Below are 21,939 nucleotides of genomic sequence, written 5' to 3'. Positions count from 1 at the left end.
GGGGCGCGACAACCGCGCGACTGTTTTGAAAACAGTCGCGCCAACCGCGCGACCTAATTTTCCCATAGATTTGACCGTTGATTTTGCAATTTTCTTTGAATTTTGGTTTCATCAGTGATCTAATGATGATATTTTCGACTTTGTGGTTGCACGGATTCGTCAGAATGGCTGTAGAATGGAGAGAAAGAGAGCATGATGCCATAGATGCCATGGCATTGGAGGATGAAGCCTGCATGGATGCTTTGAGGGACTGCGGCTTGAAGAAATTCTTCCTTACCTCCTACTTGCGTGCACAACCTGAGTTACTACGATTTATCGTGGATGCTTGGGACACGGAAGATCAGGTATTCCGCCTGAAAGATCAGACATTGGAACTGGATGTTTCCGATGTCTACTTTATCACTAGATTATCGCGGAGAGGTGCACGGCCCATCTTGACTGGTAGTAGGCCTTCCGGGGAAAAGATGGGGGAGGTGATGGAACGAGTTTGTCCTGGGGCACAGTTTGGATCAAACAGTGCCAAGGTAGATATTATTACAGTCCCAGACCTAGTGCTACGAGTGATACTATTCACTATCACACGGACGGTTGGGGTACAGGCGCCCCACGAGGCCAGCAAGAATCATTTACTACTGGCAACCGAGTGTCTCCAACCTACACTGTTTGACTGGGCCACGGTAGTGACTACAAACATCAAGAGGCAGCTTACCAAGTGTAAGCGTGATGGCAACAAACAGTTCGGGTATGGATCCATCGTGGTATCTTTCTTCCTGGAGCGACTGCCGATATTCCGGATTCAGGGAGGTATAGTGGCAGATCCAGTGCCACGGGAGCCGAGGTTGACTCGATGGGCAGCACTCATGCCCAGAGGAGGAGGGGGCCAGCAGATGGCCTGGAGGCCCGAGTTCTTCATATGGCTCCGTCACCAGATGATCGTTATAGAGGACTGGCCCTATGCGGGCACTGATTTTACTGGAGACCCAGATCTCCCATTGCCTGCGGGAGAAGACTGGGATGAGGAGCTAGGTAAGAACTCTTTGTGTTTTTTATGTTTTTTATGTATTTAAGTTTTTTTTGTAATACATGCCTGTCTCTGACAACAGCTATATATATGTATGCAGATGTCGATGTAGAGCAACCAGCTGATTTGTCTCACATAGCATGGAGGGCACAACTTGCAGCCGACCCTCAGGTAGAGGGTGGTGCGGGTGATGAGCTAGTACAGAACCTTGAGGCACTCACTCGAGGGATTCCAGACTATGCCAGATTGGCAGATGTGCCCTTCGCGTACTAGAGGCACACAGTGGGAGTACCTACTCGCGTTCATCGTCTGCTGAGACGTTTAGTGCGAGCGGTGACATGCTATCATGAGCATCACCGTGATTAGACGCCTAGGTTTCATTTTTGCATATTTTTGAGAGACATGTTGTCTGCGGCCATATGAGATTCGGACATGTATTATTTTTTGGATTATGTAATGCGCGTGGCGCAAACATTATGACACACACGTATATATATACATATGCCTATGGTTTATTATTGTGTTTTCATGTGCTTGCTTGTATAATGTTTTGGTTACAAATTACGCAAATGTCTATCTAATACATGATTAGCCAATGCATCAGATAATGTGTTTAATTGTCGTGGAATATGTTGATATGTGATAAAATCAAAGTTCCTTTCTAACAATCTCACACGTAAATACAACCTTAGAATGCGATGGTCTCTGACGGAATATTGCCCGTTGAGCTGGTGGACGACAAGTTGAGAGTCCAGGTTCACTACCAATGCACGAATGCCGAGATTAATTGCTTCAGCAAGTAGCTCGATTACAGCACAGTATTCGGCGACATTGTTAGTAGTACGACCCAAACACACACCCTGAAAATCTATCAGATCACCATGAGGATCATAGATCACCCACGCCGCAGAGGACAAGTTGCGAGTACTGCGGCAGGCACCATCAGCGAAACCAACATAAGGTGCATCAGACATCTGCACAAGAAGCGAAAGACACAATAAGTGGCAGTTACGCCTTTAAAACTGACACACACACACACAACACACTTGCTAGAGTACATGTATGTACAAAATAAAATGTACCAGCATCACGCATAGTACTTTTTCAAATACAGCCCGTTTCGGGGCTTCCCAAGAGGGTTCCCTTCATAATCAATTAGCTCGTAGGCCCCTTTCTGCAAAAATTTCTTGACAATGTAAGGGCCTAGCCACATAGACTCGAGCTTTCCTGCTCCTAGCTTATCTTTTGCCTGATCGTAGAGCAGGACTAAATCTCCCTCAACAAAAGAACGTGAACGTACAGTCTGATCGAAACGAGTCTTGACTCGCTTCTTTTGTGTTTCGATGGCCAAAGAGGCCAGGCGACGAGTCTCATCTAGCCGTTCCAAGTAAAGAAGGCGTTCTTCTAACGGAGTGGTGTTGGGAAGTAGCTCGACAGCCAATTTTAATGAAGGGATTTCACATTCGATTGGAAGGGTAGCCTCTAGTCCATAAACTAGTTGAAATGGAGTGAAACCAGTGGCATCCTTCACAGAGGTTCGGTAGGCCCACAAGGCAGGGAACAACATCAAATGCCAGTTAGACTTATGCATGCCAACGGTACGTTGAAGCATTGTAACCAAAATCTTATTGATAGCTTCAACTTGGCCATTGGACTGAGGGTAGTATGGAGTTGAACTATCGTGTTGCAAGCCTAGTTGGGTTGTTAATTCCGACATCATATGATTACAGAAATGCTTCCCGTGATCAGTAATGATGGCTTGAGGGACGCCGAACCGCGAGATAACATGGTTGAATAAAAATTGCGCCGCTGTGTGACCGTCTTCAGTTAATGTAGGCATCACCTCGGCCCATTTAGTAAAGTAATCGACGGCAACGATAATAAACCCATGCCCCCCGGCCGAGCGAGGGTTACAGGTCATATAATCAATGCCCCATTTTGCAAAAGGGCCGACGGTGACAACAGGGTGCAATGGAGCAGGAGGCGCTCGCATCTTCCGCTGGTATATCTGGCACTCATGACAAGAGCAGACGGCAAGAATGCAATCCTTGAAGATAGAGGGCCAAAAGTAGCCAGCGCGGAGGATTTTTTGGGCAGTAGCATATCTGGACATGTGACCACCACAGGCACCTGAGTGGCAGTCATTCAAGACACGCTCAGCTTCCTCGAGAGTTAAACATCGGCGGAGAACAGAGTCGGCACCGAGGCGATATAGTGTATCCCCAATGATACGGTATGGTTGTGATTGATGACGAATCCTTCGCCGAGCATCTTTGGACACGCCAGGGCGAAAGGAGGACGTTTGCAGATATATAATGATATCTCCGTACCATGGATCGAGGGTGCTAATGAGTGTTATAGACATTTTTGTGCCTTACAGCATTAAGCATGAAATGTCCATAATCTAAGGGATCCAAAGTCCCTAAACATGTTGTTCCTACACTAGCTGTTTGCGCTGAATGTCAAAGCCAACACTGGCTACCTGCGTTGAATGTCAAATGGAACACTGGCTACCTGCGCTGAATGAGAGTGGACATGTGGCAAGCTCATTTCTCAAGGTGTCAAAACCCAGGAAGCTTCCAAAATGACACTTGCCTCAGGGAATTCGACTGGTGATGAGTAAGAGGTTCCAAATCTCCAAGTGGAAGCAAGAACCTCCAAGTGGAATCAAGAACTGACAGAGGGAGAGGACACTAGTCAGATCTCAAGCTGACTCATCCTCTCTCCAAACATCTATATATGGATCTCTCCTCCATGAGATCTAGAGGCTGGAATTTTGTTATTGCAAAGAATTGTTGTTGGTTTGAGATTGGAATCATTGGGTGCTTAATGCTTTGAAGAAGGTGAAGATAGGAATTCCTTTTGCTGGGAAGGAGATGCTGGATTGGAGCCCTCTGGGTTGTATCTCTTCCTGAACCTTGTTATTCATCAATAAAGCTATCTTGGTTTCTCCTATATGCTGATATACTCTTGATGTATGATTGTATTAGTATGTTTAGTTCATTTCTAATCCTGAACTAGTTATGAATGTGAATATCTGTCTTTGTGTAGTGTTCTTCTCTTGTCGCAAGTAGCTGTTCTCTTGTGATCTTGCAGGAATATGTTGAAGCTGGGCTGTCGAGAAAGCAAGTAGTTGTTCTCTTGTGATCCGTTGAAGCTGGGCGAGCAAGAAGGCAAGTAGCTGTGAACACCCAAAGAGAAGAGAGATCAGATTGAGGGACAAACGGAAGACACCGGTAAGTCTATTGATCTCTCTTCTTTCACATTTCATAAAGGAAGAAACCAGAATAGTTGTCTCTGTTTGTTGCTAAGGCACTGTCACACCTTAGGTGGATAGGATCGTCCTGCATAGGCATTTTTCCCCACAACAAATTGGCGACTCCACTGGGGAGATCTGTTTAGTCATTTTATTTGTGTTTCTATCATTGTTTGTTTCATAGACTTGACAGCAACAATCGAACTGCATCTGCTATTCCCAGATGCAAAGTAGACAGTTGCTGCTTTGATCCAATCACTGGACTTGTCTATGATCTGAACAATGGACTCATAAATGATTTGATGATCCTTTGTGATAGATCTTAGTACTCCCTTAAAGCATCCCTTTGATTACACCTTGCTTGTTGCTTTTATTTGGCCTAAAACAGTAGATTAAATAGCAATTTGTGACCCAGAACCCAGTGAGAAACGAGAGTTTCTCCTTCAGCGCAGACCCAGTGAAGGGATTCTGCATTTCAACGCAGGTCCCGTGAAGGCTACCTGCGCTAAATGTCAAAACCCCTGTGTTGAGGTTGCGCTGAACCAGTTTGCCCTTGTGCAGCTGGGGTTCTCTGCTCTGTTTTGCCTTGTTTTGATCTCTGATTTTTGCAGCCTGTAACCAGCATAGGTACCAGTCTGATAACTCCTTTTCTCTGCTTAAATTCCGCCTCCTTTTGTACAAAAAGACTGTGAATGTTTTTATGTGTTTGTGGCATCATTTGCAGTTTTCCTTTGCATGAGTGAAATAATCATCCTGTAGCCCTTGATTCAGATCTGTTGATTGTGATCTTAGGAGAGAGTTCATTGGCTGTTTGCAGTTGATTGTACTTTGCTTTTGCTTATTGGTTTGAGTTTGTCTCTTTTAAGTGTCGAAACAAGTATTCATTTCGAAAATCGTTAAGTGTTGTAATCTCTTCTACCCTCTCTGATTTCGGAAAAGTAAACTTGTTTGTATTTGTCATTTAAAAGCAAATTCAAAGTTGTACAAAAAGCTTTCTTCGTAGGCATCAATACTAAGAAAGCGGAAAACAAACACCTGCATTGTGCATTTTCATCTTGATAGTTTGCATGTGTGATTTAGGAAAAGTGCATTAGAGTGTGCTGATTGCTCTTTGAGAAAAGATGGTGTCTTTCTTTTCCCTTAGTAGCTAGGATTTTCAAAGTTGAAAAGATATAAAGCTTTCTTATCATCTTTAGACTGCATTTAGGAATTGTATCATACATCTCGTGGTGAACCTTGAAAGGCAAACTTCTAAAAAGATCAACCTAAAATAAATTGAATGAACTTAACAACGCTTTGCAACATGACGCACAACATAGAGGTCTAGGCTAGAGACGTGTTCCGGCGTCATAAAGCCTCGTGACTGTCGATCTCGTGGATGGTGGGTGATTCCTCCTGAGGGACGATAGCGCCAGTACGGATTGTGCTCCCACGTACCGTCGCGTATATATTGGGAGACCCCTATAGGCATAAAACCTTTATCCTTAGGAAGTCGTGTCGGCCGCCCTACTGATCGCAATGCACTGAACACAACATTCAGGAAGATCGACCGCCCGTACCCTAAAAAGTATTCTGCGGTTTTGCGAAAAGTTTGGCACACCCTCTGCCTAGAACTCCAGAGCAATTTCTTTTGGCCTTTTTCAGACTCTATAACAGAAAAAGTCCATCCGAGCATTTGTCACTTCGGGCTCGTTAAAACATCGAAGGAGACTAGAGTCATCTTTAGCTTTTTCTCGACTCTTTAAAATTGAAAAAGCAAGTTGTGTCTAAAGCGTCGTTAAAATTTATTTTAAACGGAACAATCACCCTTTATTCCTGCGTTGATCTTTAGGTTGAAAAAATGGAGCACACCAACCAAGGAATTCCCCTTGGTGTAAATCCTAGTCCCTTCTCCTCTTGGGGAGATGTTGGTGCGCCCCATATGGCCACATTGTCGCTTCCAGGACTGACAATTGGCCTGCCGGTCTGGCTCTTTTCAACCAATGTCGTTCAGAACACCACTATTCCTGAACAGTCGAGTCAACAGTTAGACCAGACCAGAGTTGCCCACCAGCCTTCTACTTCATCTAATTCTTCCTCTCCTCCTTCCTCTTCGCTTGACGGATGTGGTAAAAAAAAAACCAGGTTCCTAAGGAGAAGAAGGAAAAGAAGAAGAAAGAGAAGAAGAAGAAGGAGCCAAAAGCGACTAGGGGCAAACAAGTGTCGTCTGACAAAAATCCACACACAGCACTGACTAGGCCTAAATCGCCATGTGTCATATGCAAGGGAGACCACTTCCACAGAGATTGTCCCTGCATCCCTCGGATACTAAGGGACTGGTCTCCCCGTTTGCACAATTCGGTAGCGTCAACCTCTGATAGCCATGTTGACTGCTCACCGTCAACTAGTGAAAGTGAAGTCACAGGACAGAGAGGGAAAGCTAGATTTCCCTGCAAACTGTGTGAAGGCGACCATGCCATCCACCGTTGTCCCTTCTTAGACGAGGCTAAAATAGTTCTGGAAGATCGCCCGATTTTACGAGCGCAACTTCCTCCTGGATATCAAAAACTCCTGCCAAGTCCTTCACTAGTTGAGAACCCGGCTGGCCCGCCCAGGTGGTCAGCCGAAGCACCTATCATTGAAGATGAACCGTCTGGATCCATGCCTGACGAAAGTCAAAAGGTTGAGGCGGCAGTTGACCCGGTTTTGCCTTCAGAGGCTCTATCTTCGAATGATACCATCACAGAGGAGAGTAAAGACGACACCGTCCAAATTCTCTTCATCAACACAGACTCCGACGAACAAGGGGGCAGTTTGCCCATTCCTTTATCGCAGGAAGGAACTTCGTCAGAGTCGTATCCGGCCGTCTATTCGGTCCCACCACCAAGCAACCTAGTTGTCTCGTTCGACTGGAACCAACTAGGCAGACCCCGGTTGCTAGCAAGCATACCATTCAGAATTATCGTTCAAATATACAGAATGGTAATGGTTGGCACTATCATTGATGAGGGGGCATCTGTGAGTATCCTTTCCTCTATTTCTTGGAAAGCACTTGGTTCGCCAGCTCTTTTGCCTGAAATGAGAAATCTATCAGGCTTTGATAAAGGAACCAGTCGACCTTTAGGGATCCTCCCCAATGTGCCCATTACATTGAAAGGGAAGACCGTTCAAATGAACGTGATGGTCGTTCAAGGACCCTTGGATTATAACCTACTCCTTGGATGAGACTATATATATTGCATGGGAGCCATCGTCTCCTCACTCTTTAGAGTAATGTGTTTTCCGCATGAAGGAAGAGTGGTCAAGCTCGTGGACCAACTTTCATTTCCCGGATCACGCATCACAAATAGTCATATACCATCCCTAAATGGTCTCTTCACTCAAGAAATGTCTCAACCCACGGTCCGTCCTCCTGATGAGCGCGAGTAATCCGGGAGGATATGACTGGAACCCAGGGGGCATGCGTCCTGGTCTGCTTCGGCAGGAAAACTTTGGGTATAAGGTAGGTTTCCGCGGGAAAATATGACTAGTCCGTACCCCGTCCGTGGTTGGAAGAGGGGTTGTTCTGGAATAAGATTCTCTTGTCAAAGTTATGTGAGAGGGCGGGTCTCGTCACTCACCTTTGTTTATCTCGGTAGACATCGCCGAAGAAGTGTTTTGTTGAAAGAATAACAGAACAATCTTTGGGTAGCCTGAAAGAGGTAGGCCTCTCCCGGTAAAACAAATGTTTTATCTGCAAATTGAGGGGTAACCTTGAAATCGTACTTTATACCTGGGGGCATGCAAACCTTTTGGAGTGCAAGCAAAGAGCGGTTATTTATCTGTTTTTTGGGTTAGCCGTTTCCTAACTTGCATAAAGAAAGGATGCGGAGCAAAGCTTAGTGAGATGAAGCTCCATAAAAAATAGAATCTTGATGAGACACTCTTATCATATGACTGGGTAATCGAGCAGTTTTAGCACAAAGTTCATGCTCGTTAAAAAATAAACGCAAGATCCGAGCAGTTTTAGCACATAGTTCATGCTCGTTAAAAAATAAACATAAGACCGAGCAAATGTTTCCACCCGCGTTTAAGCTCGTTAAAAAATGAACTATCCCGGTAAATAACCACTGTGAATGTAATATCATCAGCCATTAAAGCCTTGGTCGTGTTTGCACCGTCACCTCCACTTTTCATTTGGCCGATCATTCACCTCCATATGATTGTTTACCCATTTTGAGGAACAGCTGCGAAGAGTGATTACACCTAGCCATCCTTGTGACACTGCCATGATTGGAAAATTCCAACCTGTACCTGGAATCAGCTGCTAACCCTATTTATCACTCGTTCCTCAAAAGACGAGTCTTCTTTAAGCTCTTTTCATCTGACTCGTAAAATATGAAAAGATTGCCGAGTCCTTGGCCTTCCAGCTCGTTAAAGGGACAGGAAAAGCTATCCCTCCTCTAGATTTTAATCTTTTTGGACCTGAGGGATTATTGCACAAAAAGATCGAGCGCTTGTTTTATTCAGCTCATTAAAACTATCGAAAACTCATCCCTTCTATATTGTTTTATACTTTTTCAGACTTAAGGGATTAGATGACGAAAAAGGACTTTTGGAGTTAACTTTATGTACCTTTTCAGACTCTCTAAAAATGAAAAGGACCGAGTTATCCTTGTCGTTAGACTCGTTAAAATCATTAAATAGCGACAAACTTGTCTTTAGACGAGAACGAGTTTCACTATCGCTAGGCTCGTTAAAACATAGAGATGGGCTTGCCCGAAGGGCGGGTTATAGAACAAGCATATGTTATCCTCCTCAAGCTTGACAAAAATAAAGAGGTACTGGTCAGCAATGACTGGGGAAAAATTGGGAGAAACTAAAGAAAACTTTGATGGTAGCAAGTCGCTCTTGAACATGACACTTTTCCTCCGTACCACAATCGGGTTGGGTTGTTTCATTCACCGGTCACATCCATGGTCTCGCCATACCATCCATATTTGGGGTAATGCTACCGATCCATCGCATCAGTGTCGCCACATGTTCAAGAGAATTCGTTCAAAAGGTCAACCGTGTCCCATCCACTGCCATACATTATCCTTCATCCTTTCATGACCGCCACCCTGAATCATATGTCGCAGATCGTTTTCACCTCCATTAAAATCATTAGCTCCGTTCCGTGTCACTGATGTGGGATTCATTAAGGCCCTCCTTTGACGGATCGCTTCTTGTCGACATCAGCTCATTATCCAAGAAGTTGATCTAGGAACAACCCCTTCAGTACTTTGAAGCTTGCATGCCTCAATGGCAAGTTTCTCACTTCCGGCGACAGGTATACATCAATGACCTTCGACCGAAAGATTTTGCGTGGTGTTCGACGCCAAGTCCTTTATTCACACCACGTGAATTGTACTGCAGTACCTTGAGGGTCATTATCATTATCGGTGATTCCTCTTGCGCTTGTTAACGGTTTACATCATTGACCGGTAATCAAGCGATGTCTTTCCATGTTCGACTTCAGAACAATTCTCACATGGATCGACTTGTACTTAGAGTGAAGATCGAACGAGTTTGAAGACCCCGGATCTAGTTTCATCCATCCGGGCTGCGATATATATTCAGGAAAGACATTGACATGTACATCATTGCAGCAGATAATCATCCTACTCAAAGGATGATAATTTCATCAAAATTATCAGTCTACCATCAGACGATTGTCTGTTCTATGTACAGAAAAATGAATTTATAAAGCTGAGCATGGGAATGCCCGCCTCAGCTAGATCATGAAAGCAGTATGAAAAATAATGTATTGTATTGTATTGTATTACAGGTCTCCTCCCAGCATTGGATGAACTTCGGATCCCCCTGATAAAGCATTTCACCCGATAAACGGCCTCATACTTTAGGGGGAAACTGTTATAGACATTTTTGTGCCTTACAGCATTAAGCATGAAATGTCCATAATCTAAGGGATCCAAAGTCCCTAAACATGTTGTTCCTACCCCTAGAGGAACAAGGCTAATAAACCACAGCAATTCACAGAAGTTCTCCACCAGAAACTGCTCAAAAACAAGTCAATTCAGGATCATTTCAGTGGCTACACTAGCTGTTTGCGCTGAATGTCAAAGCCAACACTGGCTACCTACGTTGAATGTCAAATGGAACACTGGCTACCTGCGCTGAATGAGAGTGGACATGTGGCAAGCTCATTTCTCAAGGTGTCAAAACCCAGGAAGCTTCCAAAATGACACTTGCCTCAGGGAATTCGACTGGTGATGAGTAAGAGGTTCCAAATCTCCAAGTGGAAGCAAGAACCTCCAAGTGGAATCAAGAACTGACAGAGGGAGAGGACACTAGTCAGATCTCAAGCTGACTCATCCTCTCTCCAAACATCTATATATGGATCTCTCCTCCATGAGATCTAGAGGCTGGAATTTTGTTATTGCAAAGAATTGTTGTTGGTTTGAGATTGGAATCATTGGGTGCTTAATGCTTTGAAGGGGGTGAAGATAGGAATTCCTTTTGCTGGGAAGGAGATGCTGGATTGGAGCCCTCTTGGTTGTATCTCTTCCTGAACCTTGTTATTCATCAATAAAGCTATCTTGGTTTCTCCTATATGCTGATATACTCTTGATGTATGATTGTATTAGTATGTTTAGTTCATTTCTAATCCTGAACTAGTTATGAATGTGAATATCTGTCTTTGTGTAGTGTTCTTCTCTTGTCGCAAGTAGCTGTTCTCTTGTCGCAAGTAGATGTTCTCTTGTGATCTTGCAGGAATCTGTTGAAGCTGGGCTGGCGAGAAAGCAAGTAGCTGTTCTCTTGTGATCCGTTGAAGCTGGGCGAGCAAGAAGGCAAGTAGCTGTGAACACCCAAAGAGAAGAGAGACCAGATCGAGGGACAAATGGAAGACACCGGTAAGTCTATTGATCTCTCTTCTTTCACATTTCATAAAGGAAGAAACCAGAATAGTTGTCTCTGTTTGTTGCTAAGGCACTGTCACACCTTAGGTGGATAGGATCGTCCTGCATAGGCATTTTTCCCCACAACAATGAGGAATAAGGTCTCATCTGGAATTTGATCCTCTACGTGAGAGGTCGGGGAAGAAGATGGCAAAGAGCAAATTAACTCAGCAAATACAAGGGATTTCGTGGACTTGGCAGTGGTAAATTCCGAGTCAAACTCTTGGAGGATAACAATCCACTTTGAGTACTTACCCCCCAGCAATTGGCGTGACAATATATACGTCATGGGGTTGCAATCAGAAATCATAGTAGTAGTACGCAGCCGAATATAATGACGGAAACGTTGGACAGCACAAACGACGGCCAAAGCCAACTTCTCGACATAAGCATATTGAGTTTTCGTGTCTAAAAGGTTGCGGCTGAGATAATAGATAACATGCTCAGTGTCATCATCGTCAGTTTGAACAAGAACCATGCTGATAGTGGTGTCGGCGGCGGCCAAATACAGAGTGTAGTCACGGTAATAATTCGGAGGACGGAGCAATGGAGCAGAAACAAGGAGACCCTTGAGACGCTCAAAAGATTCCTGAGCAATGGTATCCCAATGAAAAGGGACATCGTGCTTTAGTAATTGTGTAAAACCTTTGGCCACCTCGGCATAGTTTGGAACGAAACGACGTAGAAAATTTGCTTTACCCTGCAAGCTCTGCAATTGTTGTAAAGAAGCAGGGGGGGGAAGATTCACTATAGCCTCGACTTTAAGGGGATCCAAATGGATGCCCTCTCGGGAAACGACAAACCTGAGAAGTCGGCCAGATTCAACGCAGAAGACACATTTGTGAGGATTAAGCCTGGTCCAGTAGTATCGACAACGAAGAAATATTTGGCGAAGGTGCTTAAGGTGGTCCTGGCGTTTGGATGAATGAGCAGGGAGATCATCCAGGTAAGGTTGTACAATGTGTCGAATGTCATGGAACGCATAGGACATTGCATGCTGGAAGGTAGCACCGACATTTTTAAGACCGAAAGGGAGCTTCTTATAGGCAAAAGTGCCCCATGGACAGATAAAGGCAGTTTTGTGTTGATCAGCGGGAGCAATATTGATCTGGTTATAGCCAGAAAAACCGTCCATAAAAGAATACATTTCACTTCCGGCACACTCATCAATAATTTGATCAATGAATGGTGTGGGAAAATTATCTTTAGGACAGGCTCGATTTATATCACGATAATCGACACAAACACGGATTGTACCCTGTTTTTTAGTCATAGGTACGATATTAGAAACCCAATCTGTGAGCGGGATAGGATAAATAAAACCGGCTTTAAGAAGCTTCTCTACTTCGGCCTTAATAGCTGCAGCCTTTCGGGGGTGTACAGGGCGTAAACGTTGACGAACAGGCTTAGCACCTGGGTACGTGATTATCTCATGCACCACTATGCTAGGATCTATGCCGGGCATTTCTTCATAGGACCATGCAAAGACGTCACGAAATTCACGAAAAAGATTAGAATAAAGTTGAATCTCCTCCGGAGTACAAGTGACTCCAATGTGAAGATGCTCAACAATCCCTGGTTTCACAGAGATGTCGATGGGCTGGGTTTGCGTAATGTTTGCCATATTCCCTTCAGAGGACACCTGATAAATCTGAATAGGTGTTTGTAATGGGAGACAAGGAGCAAACCGATCAAGGCACGTGAGAATATCCTGAGGGGCAGGGAGAAACGAGGAACGATGGTGAGAATCATGCCAAGGAAGTTCCTCGAGAGACATAGTCTCATAATGGCTTCGTCGGAAGAGAATGTTTCTTTTAAAGGATCCGAAGAAGTCTCACCTACAAGCCCTGAGGATGGAGCGAATGAGTGGAGAACCTTGCTCAAAGGAGCAAGTTTAGAAGAAGGAGTCGATTCAGCAATAATTTCAACATAGTTGAGTTCGGCAGGACTCAACGGCATCTGGTCGCCCCAAGAATCTACTTGGTCGGTGGGAGGAATGATCCACGGATCAGAACAAGTAGTAATCATATTAACAGAAGTGACGTTAGGAGGTGGGAGCGGAAAAACACCCATAAGGGCAGGATCTTTGAAAAGTCCGACTCCTAGACTCTCAAATAATTTCGAGGTATGCTCCACAAAAGGGATGTTACCTTCAGAAGAGGAAGCGAAGAATGATAGCTAGTCTACGGTAACAATCTTCCCTTGATGAGGGAAACGGATGATACAAAACAGAGATGAAGCTACAGCTTTCATCGCGTAGATCCAGCTACGTCCGAGAAGGAGGTTGTAGGTAAGAGTAGCATCAACAACTTCAACTTCCATTTCGACCGTCTTCCCTTCCAAAGAGATGGGCAAACGTTGGAGTATACCATAAGGACGAGATGCTCTTCCATCAAAAGCTTCCAAGGTTGTGGGAGACTGGCTCAGCGTAGGAGATCCAATAGCTTTCCAACAGGCGACAGACATGATGCAAGTTGAAGCACCTTCATCAATGACTGTACGATGAATCGTTTTGGAATCAATAATAACCTGTATGAGGAATGCGATTTGGGGAGGCAGTCTCTGCGTATGGCGTTCTAAGTCAAAAGTAATTAAATCCGAGTCGGTCGGGTCTATGCCACCAATAGCGGATAGCAAGGACTTCCTCTGAGAAGGGCAGCTCTGGAGAACTTCTAAAGCGGACATAGCCGACGGAGTCTGCGCTAAGTCCTCAACGATATTGTAGTGTTGTGCAGCACGAGCATTTGGGTTGTAAGAATATTTCCGGAGTACTCCTTTTGGAGGGGGTCGAAGAGGCGTCTCAGTAGTAGGTCTCTCAATGTGGAGCGGACCTGAACTGAACAGTGGAGCACTAGAGGGGATCTCAGGCTCTTTCCCGGCAGATGGCGGATAATCTTTTGTTCGAGTACTGATATTGACAGGTATCATTCCAGCCATAAACGCTTGAGAACCGAAGGAAGAGGGAGGCTGAGAAGGATCAGCCACCATCTGATTTTTTTGATTTTGTTGTGAGGGAAAGGGTTCTTTGAGCACCGTAGGAGTCCCGGGAGCACCTTTCAACAAACGACTAACTTCGGACTGCCTCGGGCAGTCCTTGGTATAGTGATCTTCATCACAGATAAGACAAGGATACTTGGGTTTGCGCTTGGCACCGTCCTCGGGCGGAGGTTTAGGGGAGTCATGTTTAGGGTGATCTGGTTTATTCTTCGCTTTCCCTTTCTTCTTTCCTTTCAAGGCTTTGTCTGCCGTGGTGGATTGGACGGCATTGACCTCGGAAGTAACATTCGAAATGGGTGCTACCTGAGAATTTTGTTCACTCGAAGCAGTTGGTTTTTGCTTCCCAGGGTTCGCGGAATTTTTCTTCGAGGATGAACTAACAAAACCAATAATACCGTCTACAATTGGTGTTGGCGGGGCTTTGGATGTTCCTGGTCTCGGGGCATCAGGCAGATAATCATACAATGTACCTGACTGAGAGTAAACCAAGTCAAGGTACTGAGCGCGCGCGATAGCTTGCTCTTCAGTGACACACGCCCCCATGGCAATGTCCCGAGCTATTGGAGGAACGAATGAAGTCGTAAACCAATCGGTAAGAAGCTGGTCAGGAATCCAAAATTTAATAATACGTCTACGCCGTCTCCATTCATGGATATGATCAGAGATATGCATAGCCGTTGTTTGCCTTAAGAATGTGAGGAGGTGTGTACCCGTTTCATATCGAATGGGTAACTGAAAATGCGTGAGAAATGCCATAGCCAACGAGTTAAAATCCTGAAAGGATCTGCGATTGAGCTCAATATACCACTTAGCTGCAGAGCCAGTGAGAGTCCTTTGAAAAAGGCGAAGCCGAATTGAATCATCAAGCCATGAATTGGATGAACACCACAGGTGATAAGTCATGACATGAGCTTGTGGATCTTCATTAGCTTTACCATCGAATTTTGGACAGTCACCGAGAATTTTCGTTGGAACCGGAGGCCAATATGGGTTATGGAGAATAGGATCATTGGTCAATTTAGACACATCCGGTAATTCTAAAGTCGCTAAGAAAGGTAATTGAGGATTAAAGGACATCTGGGGCTGCTGATGAGATGGAGCACCAGGGTTCCAACCAACTGGCGGTTGCCCCCAAGGGCTTGGTCCGGACGGATTTGGCCCCATAGGGTTTTGTCCGTAGGGATTTGGGTTCTGCCCCCCAGCGTTCCATGGATTACCAAACGGTCCTGCAGGAGCACCATATGGTTGCGGATAATTCTGATAAGGATTCGTCTGCAGTTGTTGATAATTTTGATATGGGGCAAACAAAGGTTGCCCTTGAGGTTGCTGGTGACCATACGGTGGTTGGACTCCAAACTGAGTTTGAGAAATAGGCTGAGTTTGATAGGCTTGTTGAGATTGAACTCCAGCTTGCATTTGAAAACCGGATGGGGTCTGGGGTCCAGCCTGGGGCAAAAAACCAGGTTGAGCAGTGCCAGAAGGATGTCCTGTAGGTTGGGCTATCTGGTCGGAAGGATAACCTTGTTGATATTGAGGTTGGCCTCCCTGCCCAGAAGGTTGTACCTGCTGGGAATGGAGTTGTTGTTGCACAACTGAAGGTTGTCCTAACAGACCAGATGGCTGAGTGTGCTGGGCAGTTGGTTGGCCTGATTGGATTTGAGGCTGACCGACTTGCCCAGAAGGTTGACCATACTGGACGGTGGACTGACCATGTGATTGAGCAGCTTGTCCAGATATCGGACCATACTGGACATTGGATTGGTTTTGGTTAACATATGATTGACCAATTTGTCCAGTAGGATAACCTTGCTGGATACCAGGTTGGGCTTGTTGAACAGAAGATTGACCTGAGTTACCAAAAGGTTGAACATAGGAGGGGAAAAACGGACCACCAGAGGCAAAAGGGTTTCCATGGAAGGATTGCCCTTGTTGGTCTTGAGGAGGTTGTCTTGGAGATTGCGCAGACGATACTTGGCCACCATGAAAAGAGGTGGAGCCCCAATCAATTGACAACGGAACTGAAATCTCAACCATCGGTTGAGATGGCAAATATCGATTGTATGGCCCCTCTGCTGGGACGTTTGACGTAGGATCAAAGACTCTGAATAAAGAAGCCGAAGGACGACTAAAAATAGGAGTCGAAGAAGCTGCACATACCGTTGGAGCGGTTGTGATTGAGGTAACAGATGTACTGCGACTTTGTGGAGTAAAAGGCTCCGTGGTAGGAAAAGCGAGTGGTGACCAAATAGAACCCGTGAAAGGAGTTCCAGAGGGCATAGTATCCCTTAATGCTTTATAGCCTGGTGGTAGGTTTGCAGTAGTGGGAGTGCTACTGACAAGTGTAGGGTCCGTCGCGGTGGGAATTTCACCGCTCGTCGCAACAGACTCATCAGTCGAAGTAGGGGACAAGTCCTCCATGTCAGAGGAAAAAGGTGGGACTGAAACACGACGAGAAGTGTAGTCCCAAAAAGGGACATTATCCTCAGAAGGTTCCCAAACAGGGTTCCAATGAAACTCGTAAGTCTCGTCGCCTGGAGCACGAGAACTAATCGGTTGTATACTCGGAACCACAGGAAGAGTTTCACTCACAACCGGTATCTCGGAAGAAGACGAAATTGGTAATTCCGCCAGGATGAAACTTCACAAAACTTAGGGAATCTAACGAGACAAAAACCCTACTCAAACTAATGCAAACAAAATCTAACCGGGTAAATGTTATCGTGGCCGAATAAATTTTAAGACGCAAAGACACAACTTGACCTTTTCATGTTTTAAGAGTCGAGAAAAGGACAAAAAGATGACTCTAGTCTCCTTCGAATGTTTAATGAGCACGAAGTGACAAGACGCTCACTGGCACCTTTTCTTTTAAGGAGTCCAAAAAGGATCAAAAGTGACTACTCTGGAGACTCTAGGCAAAGGGTTTACCAAACAATCTGTAAAACTGCTTATACACCTTGGCAATCAGATGAAAACCAAGGACTTCCCGTACGGCAGTCAATATTCCCGAATGTTGTGTTCAGTGCATTACGGCTTGTAAGGCGGCAGACACGGCTTCCTATGGATAAAGGATGATAACCTAGTGGGGTCTCCCTTATATACGTGACGGTACGTGGGAGCTCAGTCCGTGCCAGACCACTATCAAGTCACAAGAGGAGGAATCACCCAACCGTAGTGTGAAACAATAGTGACTAGGTTTAACGACGCCGAAACACGTCTCTAACCTAGACCTCTAGAATATGTGCATTAGGTTCCAATGCGTTGTTAGATTCATTCGGTTTATTTTACAGTTGATCTTCAATTAAGTTTCAGTTTTTAGGTCCTACCGTATGTGATCTCTCAAAACTTCCTAAATGCAAACTATATGCCAAAATTATATCATTTCGTTCAATGAATGCTAACTACAGGAGAGTTGAGATTTTCAAACAAACAAAATGAACACCAAACAATCAACAAAGATCCTAATGCAACTAATAGCAAGAAATGAAACTTTTTCTTTTTCTTTTTTTAAAAATGACTAATTGCCAAGAACAATAAATGCTAACTAATATAATGCAAAAAGATCATTTGTTTTTTCTCTTTTAAAATGGCATAATGCACTTAACAAATCTCGAGAGATATTAACAATCATAAATAGACAAAGTTCACCCAATGCAAATAGAACCAAGTCTGAAACACCAAGATAAACTGTCAAAACAAGGAAAATGACAAAGACCTCAATGAACCATGTGATCTAAGCTCAAACGAAGTCAAGCAAAATCCAAGCGAGCTAGAGGTGAATTGCTCGAAGCACAGAATAACAAGCTTTAACAACCACTAGACAAGTGCGGAAAACCACCAAAAAGTTGACTGGACAATCACAGAACCAAAACTCCCACAGAAGGCTCGATATACAAAGCCACTAGATGCTCTAGGGCTGGGATATAAAATCGATGGAAATAGGCAAACACCTGAAGGATAAAGGTAAAAAACCAGTCAAACAGAATTCCAACACACTTCCAGAAGCTGCAGAGGATGTAAAAAGACAAAAATCTGAGTTTAAAGAGCTTCCAACAAACACACTGGCAAAATTCACAGGACTGGCGCGACTGTCAGCCTGCAACTTGCGCTATTAAGGAATTGGCGCGAGTTGCTGTTGTGCAACATGCGCCAACTGGCGCGACTGTCAGGTAGAAAAACGCGCCAACACAGTTTGCTGGCCCAAAAAATAAATAAAGCAGCCCAGGGTCTGGTCAACAGTACTCAGACAGATCCAACAGCAAGAAACAACTTTAAAACTGACCCAGAAAGCTCATTTATGCAAGCAGGCAAGAGAAAACTAACATGCAAGACAAACTCCAAGCTATTCGGTTCATAAACCAAACCGGAGATTGACTGAAGTGGCGTTGATCTACTCCGCTAATGCAAAGCAATAGCGTTTCAAAGGCTGCCTGGCCGTGCTTCAGACTCCGTCCAAGGTTTATGAATCAAACAACAAATAGCTCCTCCCCAGTGGAGTCGCCAAATTGTTGGAGAGGTAAATCCCCTCTACGGACAGAGGCGATCCCACTAGCCCAAAATGGGTCTAGCAACAATCAATTCACGCTACCATGCAAGTTCCTAGTTGCATACTGAAAGTGGATTATGAGAACCAACCTGGAGTCCAACGCTAATGTCGAAGAAGAGTTGATACTCCCGTTCCCTTGCTCCGGCAGGTCACAATCCTTGCGATCCCCGCGAATGGATACCTGCACATGCAAAGAAAAAAACGAATACAAGCATAAAATCCACTAAATACAACTATATTTCAGTCAGAAAGGAAATAGATCAAACATTATCATGATGAACAATAAGATCGGAACCATAATAGTAGTCGTTTATTAATGAATAATCAACAGAGAAAGATACAACCAAGGTTTTGACGTTGAACCTCTCCTCTGGCTGGGCAAGCAGCTATGTATGTCTTGCAATAGACCTTCTCTCTCTCAGACTTCCGGCAGCATAACCTCCCTATGCTTCAAGACTCTTACTATCACTCAAGACAAGCGTTATCACAACTAGCATTACTCCAAAACTAGCTTGTCAAATGCATGAGGACAGACTTTTATAGATGGAGAAGGGAGGAAGATACAATGCATCAGGACACCCATTATGGATTGGCATTATCTCCAAAAAGCCGCTGTGGATAGATGTCAAGGATAGATGATGACTCTCGACATCTAGAAGATGAGCTTTATCCTCAAAAGACTTCGTGACTTGAAGGGAAAAAACATCTGGGCGCGCGTTTGTCAAAAATCATTACCAAACTTGGTTGGCGCGAGTGTTGTTCTAAGACAGAGCGCCAATGGTCGCACCCTCTTTTGAGGATCTCATTGATTGGCGCGGGTAGGACATTGTGGACCCGCGCTAATGGAAATAGGGCACTTTTCAGGGATATTTTGCAGGAGGTGTCTTCAGGGAACATGAAGTACATACTTAGGGGAACATAATGCAAGTGTTTTTAGGTTATGTCACTGCTCACAGGTCCCGGAATGAGTCCTCCAACAGGGACGGTGACTAATGGTGACAAATTACTGTGTAACAGTCCTCAACACTTGAGTAGATCTTGATGTTTCTATATAAAATTCTTATCCTCCCATGTGGAATCTTCAGCAGGTAGATTCTTCCATTTGATGAGATACTCTGAAATTGATCAGTTTTGTAGCTGTCAGGTTCTTGTTTCTATGACTACTCCAGGTTCCAATATGATTTTTCCTTCCTCTTCAAGTTCTGGAAATATTGTTTGAATTGGGATATTCTGCAACTTTTGAATGAGTGGCCACACTTCTTTGTCCTTCTTCCATTCATCCCTTGCTTCGTTTATCCAATCTGGTTGGATAATAGAAATAGCACAAAACAATGCTTCCACATCCTCATCCTTTCTTGAGAGTGCATCTGCAACAAAAATTTTCTTCCCTTTTCTGTAGATGATGTCAAAGTCATAACCCAACATATTTGTGACCCATTTTTTATGTTCTTCTAAAGATAATATTTGTTCTAAAAAGTATTTAAGACTATCATGATCCATTTTTACCTTGAAGTGTCTCCCATTGGATAAGGTCACCATTTCTTGTTCATATGATGTTTCAGTGTCTGTCTCCATAATGTCCATGCAAGGTTTATGTTTAGAAACTTGTTGAAAAAGAGAATTTGGTACCCTTTATTTCAATGCCAAATATGTGCCAAGTAGGAAGGGACTGTCATGAATAGGGACAGTGGGTATAGTGGAGTGTGGGAAAAATGTGGTTCAATCAAGTGAAGGTGAGGACAGTCACTTGACTATGTTTGGGAATTGGGATTTGAGGATTTTACAAGTGAAATGAGAGAAGGAGAGTGAAAGGGAATGGTAGGGTTTAGGAATAGGGATAATAGAACTTAGGAATAAGTGATTTGGGAATTGGGAGCATGGGCTTAGTGAATTTTGGGGTTTGATAACTTGGGGAATAAGGGAAGTAAGGAGAGTATGGGATTATGGAGCGATGAGGTGAGGGGATACTTAGTTGCAACACAAAACCCTAGCAGCAATCTCCTTGGAAAATTTTGAAGAGATAGGGTTTGTTTTCTTTAACACACTTCACCATTCATCGAACACCATCAACAACCATCAATATTGGATGAAAAACCATGAGAGAAGTTCAACCTACTTGTACCAATGGAAATCCATGCATTTTGGGGCAATATTGGAGCAAATTTTTTAAAAAAATCAGCCTTGGCAGCTCTATGCGCCGCGCCTTCCTAGTGCACCGCGCTAGTGTAAATTTACACTGGAAATTTTCTCCCAGTGCACCGCGCCTCCCCTGTGCACTGCGCCTTTTTACAGGTGACTTTTGGAGGCCTTCCCGGTGTCCAAATTGGATGTATGACAGCTCGTTGGAAAGGTATTTTAGTCTAATTTCCAACCCAACCATAATTTTTCAATTTGGAGTTCATTTTCCCTGTCAAAAATCAAATCTCCCAAGACTGGTCAAAATGTGCCAAATGAGGCTACCTCAAGGCAGAGTACTGTTACAGTCAACTTTTGAATGCCTTCCTCAACTCCAAATTAAGCTCATGATAGCTCATTGGAAATCCCTTTGTGTATAGTTATCATTTGACTCATAAAAAAAGTCATTTGGCTGACCAAGCTAGGAGAAAAAATTATTTCCCAAGGTCACTTCAGAGGTGGATCAATTCTCCCGAGGCAATTGTATTTTTGACATTTCTCTAAAACCATGACACCTGTGTAAAAAGTGAAGGAGTTTTTTCTTCCTTGGCTTATTTTTGACAAAAACCTCTCTTAGGTTTCCAAAATTCATCTTTTATTGCTCATAAACATCATTGGAGTAAAACCTATCTTAATGTGTGGAACAAGAGAATTGTCGAAATGAAGCGAAATGAAGGGATAAGCGGCTTCTAAATTCTTGGGAAAATTCCTGGAAGTAGGGAGGGATGTTAAGAAGTAGGGGAAAGTGGAATTTCAAAGATTGAGTAAGGGGAAGGGGTCCAAAAGGGCAAAACACAGGTCCAACCTAGAAAATTGCCAAGTTGTAGCAAGAAACTAGGGTTTGTGCGAAAATGAGGAATTTGGGGAATCTCAGTTATGGGAAGTGTTTGATAAGGTACTTAAGGATATGGGAAGGTGTATGAACATCAAGATACAATTTTTTCCAGTGATTTTACCATCCAAGAGAAATTTCCTTCAAAACCTTAGGAAGAGGGAAATGAACCTTGCCTAGTGCAACTGAAGCATG

This window comes from Pinus tabuliformis, chromosome 4_1 (genome assembly GCF_031772625.1).
Source record: "Pinus tabuliformis cultivar Carrire ecotype Pingquan chromosome 4_1, CPIR1, whole genome shotgun sequence".
NCBI lineage: Eukaryota > Viridiplantae > Streptophyta > Pinopsida > Pinales > Pinaceae > Pinus > Pinus tabuliformis.
The sequence above is the reverse complement of the archived record's forward strand: the minus strand, read 5'-3'. Positions refer to the sequence as shown.